The sequence below is a fragment of the Sminthopsis crassicaudata genome, chromosome 3 (assembly GCF_048593235.1).
Source record: "Sminthopsis crassicaudata isolate SCR6 chromosome 3, ASM4859323v1, whole genome shotgun sequence".
Lineage (NCBI taxonomy): Eukaryota > Metazoa > Chordata > Mammalia > Dasyuromorphia > Dasyuridae > Sminthopsis > Sminthopsis crassicaudata.
The window spans coordinates 528,362,146-528,375,342 of NC_133619.1; positions in this window are offsets into that span (position 1 = coordinate 528,362,146).

Consider the following 13,197-nt stretch of genomic DNA (forward strand, 5'->3'; position numbering starts at 1 on the left):
TACTAAGTCACTAGAGTTTATTGAATAGAAGAGAATGGCATGAGAAAACCTATGTTTATCCCTTCCCTCTGGGATTATCTCCAATTTACCCTATTTATCTTTTGTACCTACATACTTGTCATAATATCCCCTCCATGAGAATGTGGGCTCCTTGAGATCAGGCATTCATTTTTTGCCTTTATTTTATTTCCAGGACATAATACAGAACTTGGAACATAGTAGATACTTAACTAATGTTTTTCAATTTGATTTTAGGAAAAATCACTTTGGCAGCTGTCACTGGTAGATAATTGAGGCAGAGAAACTGATTAGAAGTCTGTTTCAGTAATTCAATGGAGAAGTAATGAGGGCCTGAATTAGGTGGGATAGAAAGGGGGACAGATAAGAGAGTTGTTGCATGATTGTAAATGTAGAGAAAATGATTATATATATATATATATATATATATATATATATATATATATATATATATATATATATGGAGTGACATTGAGAAGTAGAGGATGAAACTGATATTGTCAACACTTGGTGAGTGGGAGGATAATGTAGCCAGTGATAGTAAAGTTGGGAGGAGTAGGTTGGCTGAATATGGAGAATGAGTTTTGGTTTTTGATATATTGGACAACGTTCAATTCAAGATGTCTAATAGGAAGTTAGTAACGTACCTGACCAGAGTTCAGGAGAGGGACTAGAGTTGGGTTTTTTGTAAGAGGGCTTTGACAAGTGTGCAGGTAGTAAGGGACAAGGACAAATAGAATATGAGGCTTTGAATGGCTGATCTTCAAAATCAAGAAAGTAACAGAGACAACACAATTACACCTAAGGCATGGACTACCTTATTTCTAGTCATTCATCTACATAACAAATGGAAAAAAATTTTAATAGTAATTAGTAAATTATCAAAATATGGCTTTCATGATGATCTTTGGGCAAATTACCAAGAAATATACTGGATGATCCCCATAATTTAGATTGCAGTCTTTCACTAAGGAGCCCCAGTCTTAAGCAAGAAGTGTGATAAAAGGAAGACAATAGAAAGGTTACAACTGTCTGCACTGCCACCTGCTGAAAGGTGAAAACAAAAATCCAGAGCTCAGCCAAGGCAGCAGACTAGACACTTGTCAATTCTAGACAAGGGATTGTCTACCCTTTCTGAGACTCCTGAGGGCTTCACCTGAAGCTGGAGCAGACTGTGGTGGAGATTACAGATGCCACTGAGAAGAAAATATAATCTAGTTTTACTATAAAGCAGCTCTGTTAAAAGATTTCAGCAGATTAACCTCTCTAATCAAGATGCCTTGCCCTATGAGGAGCTAATGAAGGTCCAGAAATGGGACAACCCAGAGTAGCAAAAGAGCTGCCCAACTAGTTTAGATACCAAGTCTAATGGTGAATTTTGTGAGGATATTTCAAGAAAAGAAGAAATTGAGATCTTACATTTCTAAGAGAGAGAGAACCTCAGGGACCTACAGTTCCAAGGTTATAAGTTGCTTTGGCCACAATGTGTTCCATACACATGTGACTAATTATCAAAGTGATTTAGGTCTTTCCCACAGAGGCTATGCAGGAATGTGGGAGTATGTGCTCAGGGTTTTATACACTATTTGATTAAATATCTTCACTAAGAGTCAATTGAGCTTATTGGCTATATATTAATGGAAAGCATCCCCAAGGGAACTCAACCTCTACAATCTTAAGAGAGTAGCCACCACCCATGAAGTGATGGTTACCACCAATGATAGTAAGTGCCCTTTGTGGAAAGAGGACAGGGGGAGTGAGATGATATTACAGGTAGACTTGAGAATCATCTGCATAAACATGAATACTGAACCCATGGGAGATAATGAAAATTGTGAAAAGATAAAAGAGGGTCTAGGACTGTAAAGATTGTCTTTTATAAATACACTGAGATAATTTGCTGTTATCTATTACTCTTTAACAACATTTGGTTCTCTCTCTCTCTCTCTCTCTCTCTCTCTCTCTCTCTCTCTCTCTCTCTCTCTCTCTGTCTCTGTCTCTCTGTCTCAGAACAGACACAAACTCATTGGTATAGAGAGGGAACTCCCTTCTTTATTGCAAACAGCTGGATATTCTACATTAGATACCCTGAGTATATCTATGCAGACAATCTTCAAATCTACTTGTAATACCTCCTCACCCTCACTATTCTCAGTCCTCAGAGGACAGTTACTATTTTTAGGTAACACTCATAGATGGATACTCTTAAGACTGTATATATCCTGAATTTCTAGGGGTTCAGGTAGGGGAGATATCCATAGCCATAAGATTCAATTAACTCTTAATAAAAACATGATACAAAAGCATAATACTTTCCCAGGGTCATACATTCAATATGTGACAAGGCAGGGTTTGAACCCAGGTCTTACTAACTATAAGACTAATACCTGCTAAGCGTATTCCCCAGGGTTACCATTAGTAAGTATAAAACTGGGATTTTAATCCAGGTATTAAAGGTAACCATTTTTCCACTATCCCCTACTGCCTCTCAAGCATTGTGCATTCAGACCTCTTGCAGTCTCTGTCCACTTTCACAATCTGTGATCAATAAGTCAGTTTGATGGCTGTAGCTTTCCCATCCTAGATTCCTTTCATAGCTTCCAGATAATTGAAGGATGGGATTAGACTAGAATCAATTCACTTAAAAAAACTAGGACCCTAAATTCACTAATAACATAATTGTCCACTTTGCTGTTGTTGCTTTAGTACTACCTTCTTCCATAGGCAACCTTATGTAGTAAACATCATTATCAAATTGATGAATTGATCCAACACTGAACTGAATTCTCTTGTCTTCAATATTCAATCACAAGGTGAACATGATGATGATGAAGATGAAGATGAAGATGCTACTGCTGATAATAATGACAATATCCACCCATTTATTTAAAGCAGTATATGAAAGTTTGCAAGTTTCTTATATTCATTTTTCATCTGGAAAACTGAGGCAGACAGAGTTTATGTGACTTATTCAAAATAAGTATCTGATGTCAAATATATCAAAGGAAATCAAGAGAAAAAATGTAAAGGAAGGAGGTTTAGCAGTATGAGATCTTAAACTATATTATAAGGCAGTAATTATTAAAACTACCTCATACTTGCTAAGAAGTAGAAAGGTAGACCAATGGAACAGAGTAGATATATAATTTACAGCAGAAAGTAAATGTAATATAAATGTAATAACTAGGTTCTTGACAAGTTAAAGACAAATTTTGGGATAAGAATTCATTATTTGGTAAAAATTGTTGGGAAAACTGGAAAGCAGTTTGGCAGAAACTGGGCATAGACCAATAACTTACACCATTTAACAAGATATACATTTATGACCTAAATAAAAAGAGAGATTTTACAAGAAAATTAGAAGAATATGGAATATATTACTTATCAGACTTATAGACGAGTGAATAATTTATGAATAAATAATAGAAAGCAAAGTTAGGTATAAAATGGATCATTTCACTTAAATTAATTAAAAAAGATTTTGTACAAATAAAACAAATGTACCAAGATTGGAACTGATGTGGACTTTGAACTTACTCTCTTCCCTTGTAAGGAAGAAGCCCAGTTGGCTTCACTTATCACCTGGAGTATATCAGGTATAACCAAGTCCCAAACTATCCTGTTTGTAAAGAATGATCGTAAGACCAAAACTCTTTTATCATTCTCCATTGTCTGTCCTTCCAACTTCTGAGCATCTTTAAACAATCTTTGAGATATTAATAAGCATATCTATAGATAGGTCTGGGAGCTGGTTTGCCAGGTACATCTGTTTTCCCCTTGATCCCTCCCTCTGATCTACCAAATTCTTCTCTGGTACTTCCCCTCCTGAGAAACCCCCAAGGTTGTATTTCCCCCATAAAAGATGTGATCATGATGATCTTTGCTAAGTCCTTTTCAGAACTAAGTCCATTATAAGATATTTTCTGCCTCGTAGTGTCTTTCCTTTAATGGTGTCTTTCTCCTTACCATAGCTAATTCTGGTTAGTCTGCTACACTCCCCTATGGATTTTATCTGCCAGTAAATAGCATACTCAGGCTTCATGACATATTCCTTTAATGGATTCTTCCAAATCAAATCTGTTTTATATTTCCCACTTCTGGTGCCTAATTGACCTCTTCATTTTGTCTATAAACCCTTCTCTTAAATAAATGTCCCTTTTGGTGTAATGCCAGAGAAATTGAGCAAGATAGAAATTAGTATTCAATACAGAATTTATTAAATGGAGAGATTTACTGGGACCAATGGATCCATGGTGGGTCCCAGGGCCAAAGGAGACGATTGCCTCAGAATCCAGCAGCAATGTTAGATCACAAGATTCTTTATGGGGTAACAAGTACAAGGACATAATGGGAGGTACTGGAGAGGCTCCAGATATTCTAAAGATGTCTAAAATGGATAAAGACCTTTATCCCATCAAACATTAAGAGGGAATAAGTATAGCCTAAGGTCTAAGATATAAAACCTTTATCCTAACATTAAAAGGGAATGCTTATAACCTGAGGGAGAGTAACTGAATAGGACAATTTGGGAAACTGGGTCAGGACATTAAAAGAGAACTGTGGCACAACATTGGCAAAGAGAATGACCATAGTGAATTTTTTATATGTTTATTTCAAACTAGGAATTATTATCCTGACCTCATCAAGAAGGAAAACAGAAAATTGAATTCTGATCTTCTTTACTCCATGTCTAACATTCTGGCCACTGTGCCATGTAGCCCCTTTTTCTATTTCCTTTCTCCCTATCACTCCCTATACTCTAAGTAGGGGGTTAACAAATATATTTACAGAATTAAATAATGCTCAAATTCTTACAACTGAGGTAACATTTATTTACAAAAAATCTTTTTTGCAGAATGTGTGACAAAAAAAAGAAAGAAAATTTCTCATTCCAAAGATGAATGGAAAACCTAGTTTTGCTGTACTAGCCAGAAATATGCTCAATATTGAGTTTCATTTCACCCACTAGGGAAACACAATCCCATTATATCACAACTATGCAGCATTTGGTTGAAATATCCTTCATCTTCAAGGTTCTTCATACATGCAAATAATGTTGAAAACAAAATAACTTGGGACAACATCATAATTTTAGCAGCTAGCCCAAAAGTAATTTTCTAACCCCTTCCAAATTTTCATTAAAAAATCATTTTGCAAGCTCACCAAATTACCACAAAGCATTTATCTTTTATTTGAAAATAGGATTGACAATCCTCAGTTTATCAAGTCCTTTGAAAACTTTCTTCAAGGTCTGAGAAGTCTCAGGCTATTTTTCTAACACTCTAATACACTATTTCTAATATCTAACCTATTGATTCAGATTGGTTCATGCATAAAAAATAATAATAATCAGTGAATTTGGTGGTTTGTTGAATTGTATAAACCAAACAACCTGAAGTTTGACTGAAATTTTTACTTTTCAACTACTTATATGGATGTCAAAACAAATATTGCCTTACAATAGACTAAACTCAGAATATTTGTCACTAAACAAACCTTGATCTCCAAAATCTACATTGACCCCCTCCCCCTATTTTTCTATCAAACTCCCATACCATTAAGCAATAATAATAATAATAATAATAATAATCACAGTTTATCAGAATTGCTCCTAGAAATGGTGTGTATCTCTGCTCTGCCATGCCTGTATTCCCAATCCTAAACTTTCCAAACCAAACTATCCCTTCCTGACCTTGCAAGGATGTCCTGGTAAATATTTAACAACTAGCTCTCTGGGGAAGGATGTGCACAGAACCCACTTTAAGTTTAATCCACATAATAACCTTTCTCTATTTTTTTTTAAGTCTAGACAATCAACAAGACAATAAATCTAACCTTTATCTGTATCACTTGCCAATTTCTGAGATATAAATGCCCACACTGAAAATTTAACAATCAGCTCTCACAAGTACTTTAAAGGAGGTTCTGGGACACATCCTGGCTCCCTAGCCCATCATTCCACAAAAACTATCTTTTATTATTAGAATGGAAGTTTCTGAGGATCGTGGGATTTCCTATCAAATGTTGAGGAGAGGGGGAGTTGGACCCAAAAAATATATTGGGATTACAGGACTGGTATCATGAAGTATCTTAAGAGAATTTGCAGAGTCAGACATTCTCCAAATCAATGAGAAAGATTTTATTACACTGCTAAAACCAGGCTAAATACATAAGGTTTGGGGTTTGTTGCTGTTGTTGTTAGCAAGAAAACGGATTTTAGCAATCAACAAGGGAAGATACATTAAAGTGGAAGAGGCCATTAAAACATGGCAAGTTCCTTATGAACCTCAACTTCATAAGGGAGGCTAACTCTAAAAAGGATTTAGGGAATTAGTGAGTTAGTAAGGTAGGGGATTTTTTTTAGAGAAAATACAAGCTGGGGTGAGGGAAGTTGGCATCATATCTTGATTTTCTGATTGGACACAGGAACTGTGGAGTTATTCTGGTTTTCTCAATGCAAAACAATTCAATTAAGAACACTACTAGAACGTGGGATTGTAATAAAAGTCCACTTTAAGAACAAAAGACCCAATTATGACCAAAAGGCCAAGATAATCAGTTCCTCCCTGCTTGCTTCAGGGAGCTTGGGCTATAAAATTCAGGCTTTCTAGTTGGTACCACTCCTTGTTATCTTGCTCTTATCAAAGATCTGGGGTTTCATCCTGGCAGGAATTAAAAATTTTCTTTTTGAAAAGTACATGTATCTATACCAAGATAAGGTCGAAATGGGTTCATGATTTAGACAGAAAGAGTGAAACTATCAGCAAATTAGAAGAACATAGGATAAATTACCTCTCAGATCAGAGAAGGAAGGAATTTATGGCTAAAGAACTAGAGTATATTATGAAATGCAAAATGGATAATTTTGTTTATATTAAGTTAAAAAGGTTTTGTATAAACAAAACCAATATGGACAAGATTAGAAGGGAAGCAGAAAACTGGGGGAAAATTTTTCTATCCAAGGATTCTGATGATATCCAAGGATTCTGATGAAGGCCTAATTTCTAAAATATATAGAGAACTAACTCAGATTTATAAGAATTCAAGTCATTTTTCAATTGATAAATGATCAAAGGATATAAATAGATAATTTTCAGATGAAGAAATTGAAACCATGTCTAGCCATATGAAAAAAATGCTCTAAATCACTATTGATCAGAGAAATGCAAATTAAGTCAACTCTGAGGTAACCTCTCAGATTGTCTAAAATGACAGGAAAAGATAATGGTGAATGTTGGAGGGGATGTGGGAAAACTAGAACACTGATAACAATGTTAGTAGAGTTGTGAACTGATGCAACCATTCTGGAGAGCAATTTGGAACTATGCCCAAAGGACTATCAAATTGTGCATACTCTTAGAACCAGCAAGTATCTCTATTGGGCCTAAATCCCAAAGAGATCATAGAAAAGGGCAAAGGACCCACATGTGCAAAAATATTTGTAGCAGCTCTTTTTGTAGTAGTTAGAAACTGGAAACTGAGTGGAGGCCCATTAGTTGGAGAATGGCTGAATAAGTTATGGTATATGAATGTTATGGAATATTATTCTGTAAGAAATGACCAACAGAATGATTTTAGAGAGGCCTGGAGAGACATACATGAACTGATGCTAAATGAAGTGTGTCCCAGAGAACATTGTACATGGCAAAAGCAAGAATATACTATGATCAATTCTGATAGATGTGGCTCTTTTCAACAATGAGGTGATTCTGGCCAATTACAATGCTCTTGTGATGGAGAGAGCCATCTGCACCTAGAGAGAGAGCAGTAGGGACTGACTGGATCACAATGTAGTGCTTTCACCTTTTTTGTTGTAGTTTGCTTTCTTTTTACTTTCTTTTTCATTTTTTCCCATTTTGATGTGATTTTTCTCTGCAGCATGATAATTGTAGAAATATGTATAGAAGAATCATACATGTTTAACATATATTGGATTACTCGCTGTCATGTAGAGGTACTGGAGAAGGGAGAAGAAAATAATTTGGAACACAAGGTTTTGCAAGGATGAATGTTGAAAATTATCTTTGCATGTATTTTGAAAATAAAAAGCTATTATTTTAAAAAAATAAATAATTAATGAAATTAAAAAGAAAGAAGGAAAGTATTTGACACATAGTAAGCCTCTATTAATATTTTATTTTTTTAATTTATTGGAAGGAGCCTCAGGGGTTATCTGGTTCAAATTCTACTTGAATAAGAATCTTCTCTTCAAGTAATAATACAAACATCACTTGAAAACTGCTAGTAATGGAGAAGACCCTAACTCCCAAGGGATCCCATTTGCTCTTTGGATGAGATACCCTAACTATTGGGAAGTCTTCTCTAAAGTGATATATTTAATAAATGCTTTTAAGAAAAATTTCACCCATTGTTCTTAGTTCTTGACCTTTAGATCCAAGCAGAACAAATCTAATCTCTCTTTTAAATATCAATCCTTCAAAAACTGGTCATTAATTTAGAGGATGTAAAGTATCTTACAAGCCACATAATCCATGTCTTTCATTTTACTGATGAGAAAATTGAGATCCAGATAAGATAAGAGGCTTGCTCAAGATTACATAAGTAGGACAGAGGCAAGATTGAACACAGATCCTCTGACTCCAAAATCAGTGTTCCTTCTCTTGTGTCATACTCTCAAGATAGTTATCACAAGTGGTATATTTTCTAGTCCTCTCACCATCCTAGTTGTCATGTAGCTGCAAAAAAATCATTCAACCTTATTGCCAATCCCACCATGAAAAAATCCCTCCCCCAGGCCCTTCATTCCCCTTTTATTATTGTTCATTCATTTTTAGTCATGTCAGATTCTTCATGATCCAATTTGGAGTTTTCTTAGCAAAGATGCTAAAGTGGCTTGCCATTTCCTTCTCTATCTCTTTTTTACAGTTGAGGAAACTGAGGCAATCAAGGTTAAGTGACTTGCCCACACAGCTAGTAAGTTTCTGAAACCAGATTTTAACCCAGAAAAGTTAAAATTCTGACTCCAGATTGAGCATTTTATTCACTACACCACTTAGCTGCTTTCCCCACTACTTTCCTCTTTAAAAAATGAATAAATAAATAAATAAGTAAATAAGCTATCATTAAAACCAGGTCTCTGAAATATTTTTAGGCCTTTTGCCTGATTTTTCTGCAGGCCTGTCCTAATTGCATTGAGTCCCAGAGAATGTGGGTTAGCAGCTTCCATTTATGACTATGTTAATAAAGGACAGTAAATAGCAAAGCAAATATAGATCAGATGTTACAGACAATATTTTTCCTAGCTGAGGAGCCAAGCCTCTTTCACTGCCCAGGGCTTCACCTGGTATTCATTTACTATAAGCTACAATGCCAAGAACAACAAAATATTAAAGTTCAATAATCTATGCAGCAAAATCAAGATTGCAACATTAAGAAGGATATTATTATAGCTTCCACTAAGAAAAGTGACCTATTGAAAAGGTGGAGAATGTGTGTCAAATTCTCCTCTGAGTATCCTAATGACCACTCAACTTCTTTATCTATTGCTCACATTTGAAGTCAAGTTGTATAGCCTGAAGCTTCCCCCAGGTCTGTGCCTTGCTCATTTGAAATCAGTCATATCAGGAAAATTGTGGGCTTCACAGATCTCATTGAAGCACAGCCAACTCCGAGAACTGAGAGTAAGCTGGCAGGAAGATTTCACCTGGCAGTCCCATAGTGCCCTTCCCAGAGCTCAGGTCTCTAGTTCAGGAACTACTGTTCTGGCGAAACCTGGCATGCCGTAAAGAGGAATATATTCATACCTCACTCTATTTTTACAGTGCCCTTTAGCAGCACAACTTATCAGAATGATTAGGCCCAGTGTTATTATTAACAGCCTTTCAGGGATTTATAAGGCACCCAAAAGAAGAACAAACTGTCTTATGAGTAAAGTTGTTTTTTTGTTTTTTTGTTGTTTTTTTTTTTCCCCCTAAGATAATTGGAGTTAAGTGACTTGCCCAGGGTCATATAGCTAGAAAGTGTTAAGTATCTGAGACCGGATTTGAATTCAGGTCCTCCTGACTTCAGGGCTGGTGCTTTTATGGGTAAAGTTAACTGTGCATTTAATGGGAAATAAAAATGGTATCTTTGTCAGTCATAAACCAAAATTAATCTTGCTTCAGTCATTTCAAGATCTGAGAATAAGAAAAAAAAAAATCTCAGTTGACATTGGTCTTGGAATTGGATATGGTTTTCTTTCAACACAAGCTTCCCTTCAAATACCTTAATGGAAGTGGAAGTTGAGAGTCTTTTTCTCTTAGCATCCAGGCCACAATCTACTAGTAAGTCTGAAAGCCAAAAATCACAAACATAGAGCCACTTTTTGAGAAGGTAAAGCTATCAATATTCTGGGAAATAGAATTACCAGGGTTCTAAGTCAACAATCATGGAAGCACAGAATTTTAGGGCTAGAAAGGGGCAGCTGTCATTAATTACCATTAGGTAATTACCATAATAGTAATACTATAACAACAATAATAATAATAACTAGCATTTATATAATTCTTTGAATTTTGTAAGACTATACATGCTATCTCATTTGATCCTCACAATAACCTTGCGAAGAAGTTGCTATTATTATCCCCATTTTACAGATAAGGAAATTGAGATTCATAGAGGTTAAATTATTTACCCAGGAGTCACACAGCTTCAAGTCAGATGGAAAAAATCCCATTTTCCTCAAAGAACAGCAGCAAAGCAGATGATTTTTACTCCATCTTCTTTAATGTCATTTCCATTGATAAATCATCAATTTTTGATGTTTAACTATTTTAAAATACCAATAACTTTAGTAGCAACTTTATTTTCTAGATCTTAAATAACTCTCTGTAGTCTCTGCAGAAGCAGTGGCCAGACTACATCTCCATAGGAATTGCTTCCTAGGATGATGGCTGGGGAAGCATTTCTATTCTCAAGGTTCTTAATAGACAATTTATCCAACTCATCATCTATAAATATACTTGAGATAGACTGCAAATTGGGCCCAAAACTAAATAGACGTGAGATAGTAGACTACTTTGACTTTTTGAAAATTCTTTAGAAACTGAAAAGGTACCCATTAATTGATATTGGCTAAACAAATTATAGTATGCTGAGACAATAGAACACTACTGTGCTATAATAAATGATAAAAGGGTTATCTTTAAAAAAAACCTGCCTACTCATATGAATTGATATAGTAGGAAATGAACAGTACAAGAATAACAATTTGTACAATAACAACTTTGTAATGACAACTTTGAAAAAATCAAGAACTCTTATCAATATAAGGACCAATTATTAATTGAATTAAATTATATAAAAATAAAAGTTCATCTTCTTAAACCTAGTATGCTCCTAGTGATGTTGTATTGTATGATTATAAATAATGGAGTTCAATAATTACTGAAGGCTTGAGGTTGAAAACCTCAAGGGACAATGGAGAGATGTGTGGTGTGCTTGATCAGGGTGCAAATGATTACAAAAAAGAAACTTCTCACAAAAAGTGATATATATCATATCATCAAAAAAGTGTATGACTAGAAAAAAACATAATAAGAGTAAGGGGTAGTGCATAGGCAACATTGATGTTCAATTGGTATCCACATAATGGGGAAAGGATTCAAGAGAAGGCCCTAGCTGAATGAATAACTGCTCTCTCTTTCTGGTGACTAGATGGTAAAATATAAACAAGGTCATATAGTACAAGCATGCATGGGTTGTAAGTTTGATTATTGCACAGAAGATCTATATCAAATGAAATTACAATTCCATTATAATACTGAAGTATTAATTTTTCTTTCTGGTTAACAGTCTTATTCTCTATAAAATTGTGAAATGTGTTGAGATTAACTGAGATTGAAACTCCTTGGTTACCTTTTGATAATCTTGGCTGATTCTTATAGATTGATTATCATCCAGTACTTAAACAGGTGTAGACCTGGCTTATATAGGCAGATACTGATAATTAGGATTTTCTAGTCTGAAACGACAATGGTTAAAATGTGATGTAATTTAATAACTATAAAAATGAGTGGGATCTCATAATAAAAAAAAATAACAGTTTATATTCTAAGGTGTACAATGTATTTTTTCACAATTACTCCATGAGATAGGTATGGGAAGTATTGTTACGCTGATTTTACAGATTAGGAAGTGTTCAGAGGCAATTAAACTATTTTTCCCTGGTTCTGCAGTATTACAACTGAGATTTGAATTTAGGTCTCTTGAGTTCAAATCTAGTGTTCATTCCACTACTCTACATTGTTTATCTCTCATCTTGATTTATGGCAAAAGCAAATATGAATTTGTTTTAAAAGACTTAGGATACCAAAAGAAGAGAATTCTCTTTGAGATTCAAAAGCTAAAGATCAAGATAAATGAAAGGAAGTACAGTACTACTCAACACAACTGGTAATCAATTTATGGCACTTATTAATATAACAATTGGCATAGGATGAATATATATATACATACATATTCAAAAAAGATTTATTTAAACACATGGGTGACCTGTACATAGTGAATTATTAATGGAAACTATGTAGTTTGGGAACATATCCATAAATTTTGAGTCTGGCATCAAGAAAAACAACTGTTCTTCACCATAATACCTTTCTTACAATCATTAACAGGAAACAAAACCATTATGCTGCATGGACCATGGACTAATTCAGAAATTCTGATAATTTTGTTTAGGAACCAGCAGGAAAATTGATCTATCTTTTTAGAATAGGTCACAGGAACAAATAGTCAAGGTCAAACTCGTCACACAATAGCATTGATAACAACAAAAACAACATAATAACTGGTATTTATATAGCTTTATATATCTTATTTAATACTTATTACAGCCCAATGAAACACTGCTATAGTTATTATTAATCCCATTTTACAACTGGCAAAATCTAGGTTCAAAGAAGTTAAATTCCTTGCAATAGGTCAGTAAATATCTGAAACTGAATTTTAATCCAGATCTTCAAAACTCCAAGTCTAATACTTTATTGTTATCCAAACTGCTTCTCACATAGGACTTAGTAAAGGTTCTGTAATATAGATAAGACATAAGTTGGAGCAGGTATCTAGTACATTTCACTAGTGCTCAATGTCACTATGGTAAGTTTTGAGATAGATAGACACTATTGGTCAGGCACAAACATACAAAGATTTGGTCCTTTTGATCCAAAGAGAAATTAAAGA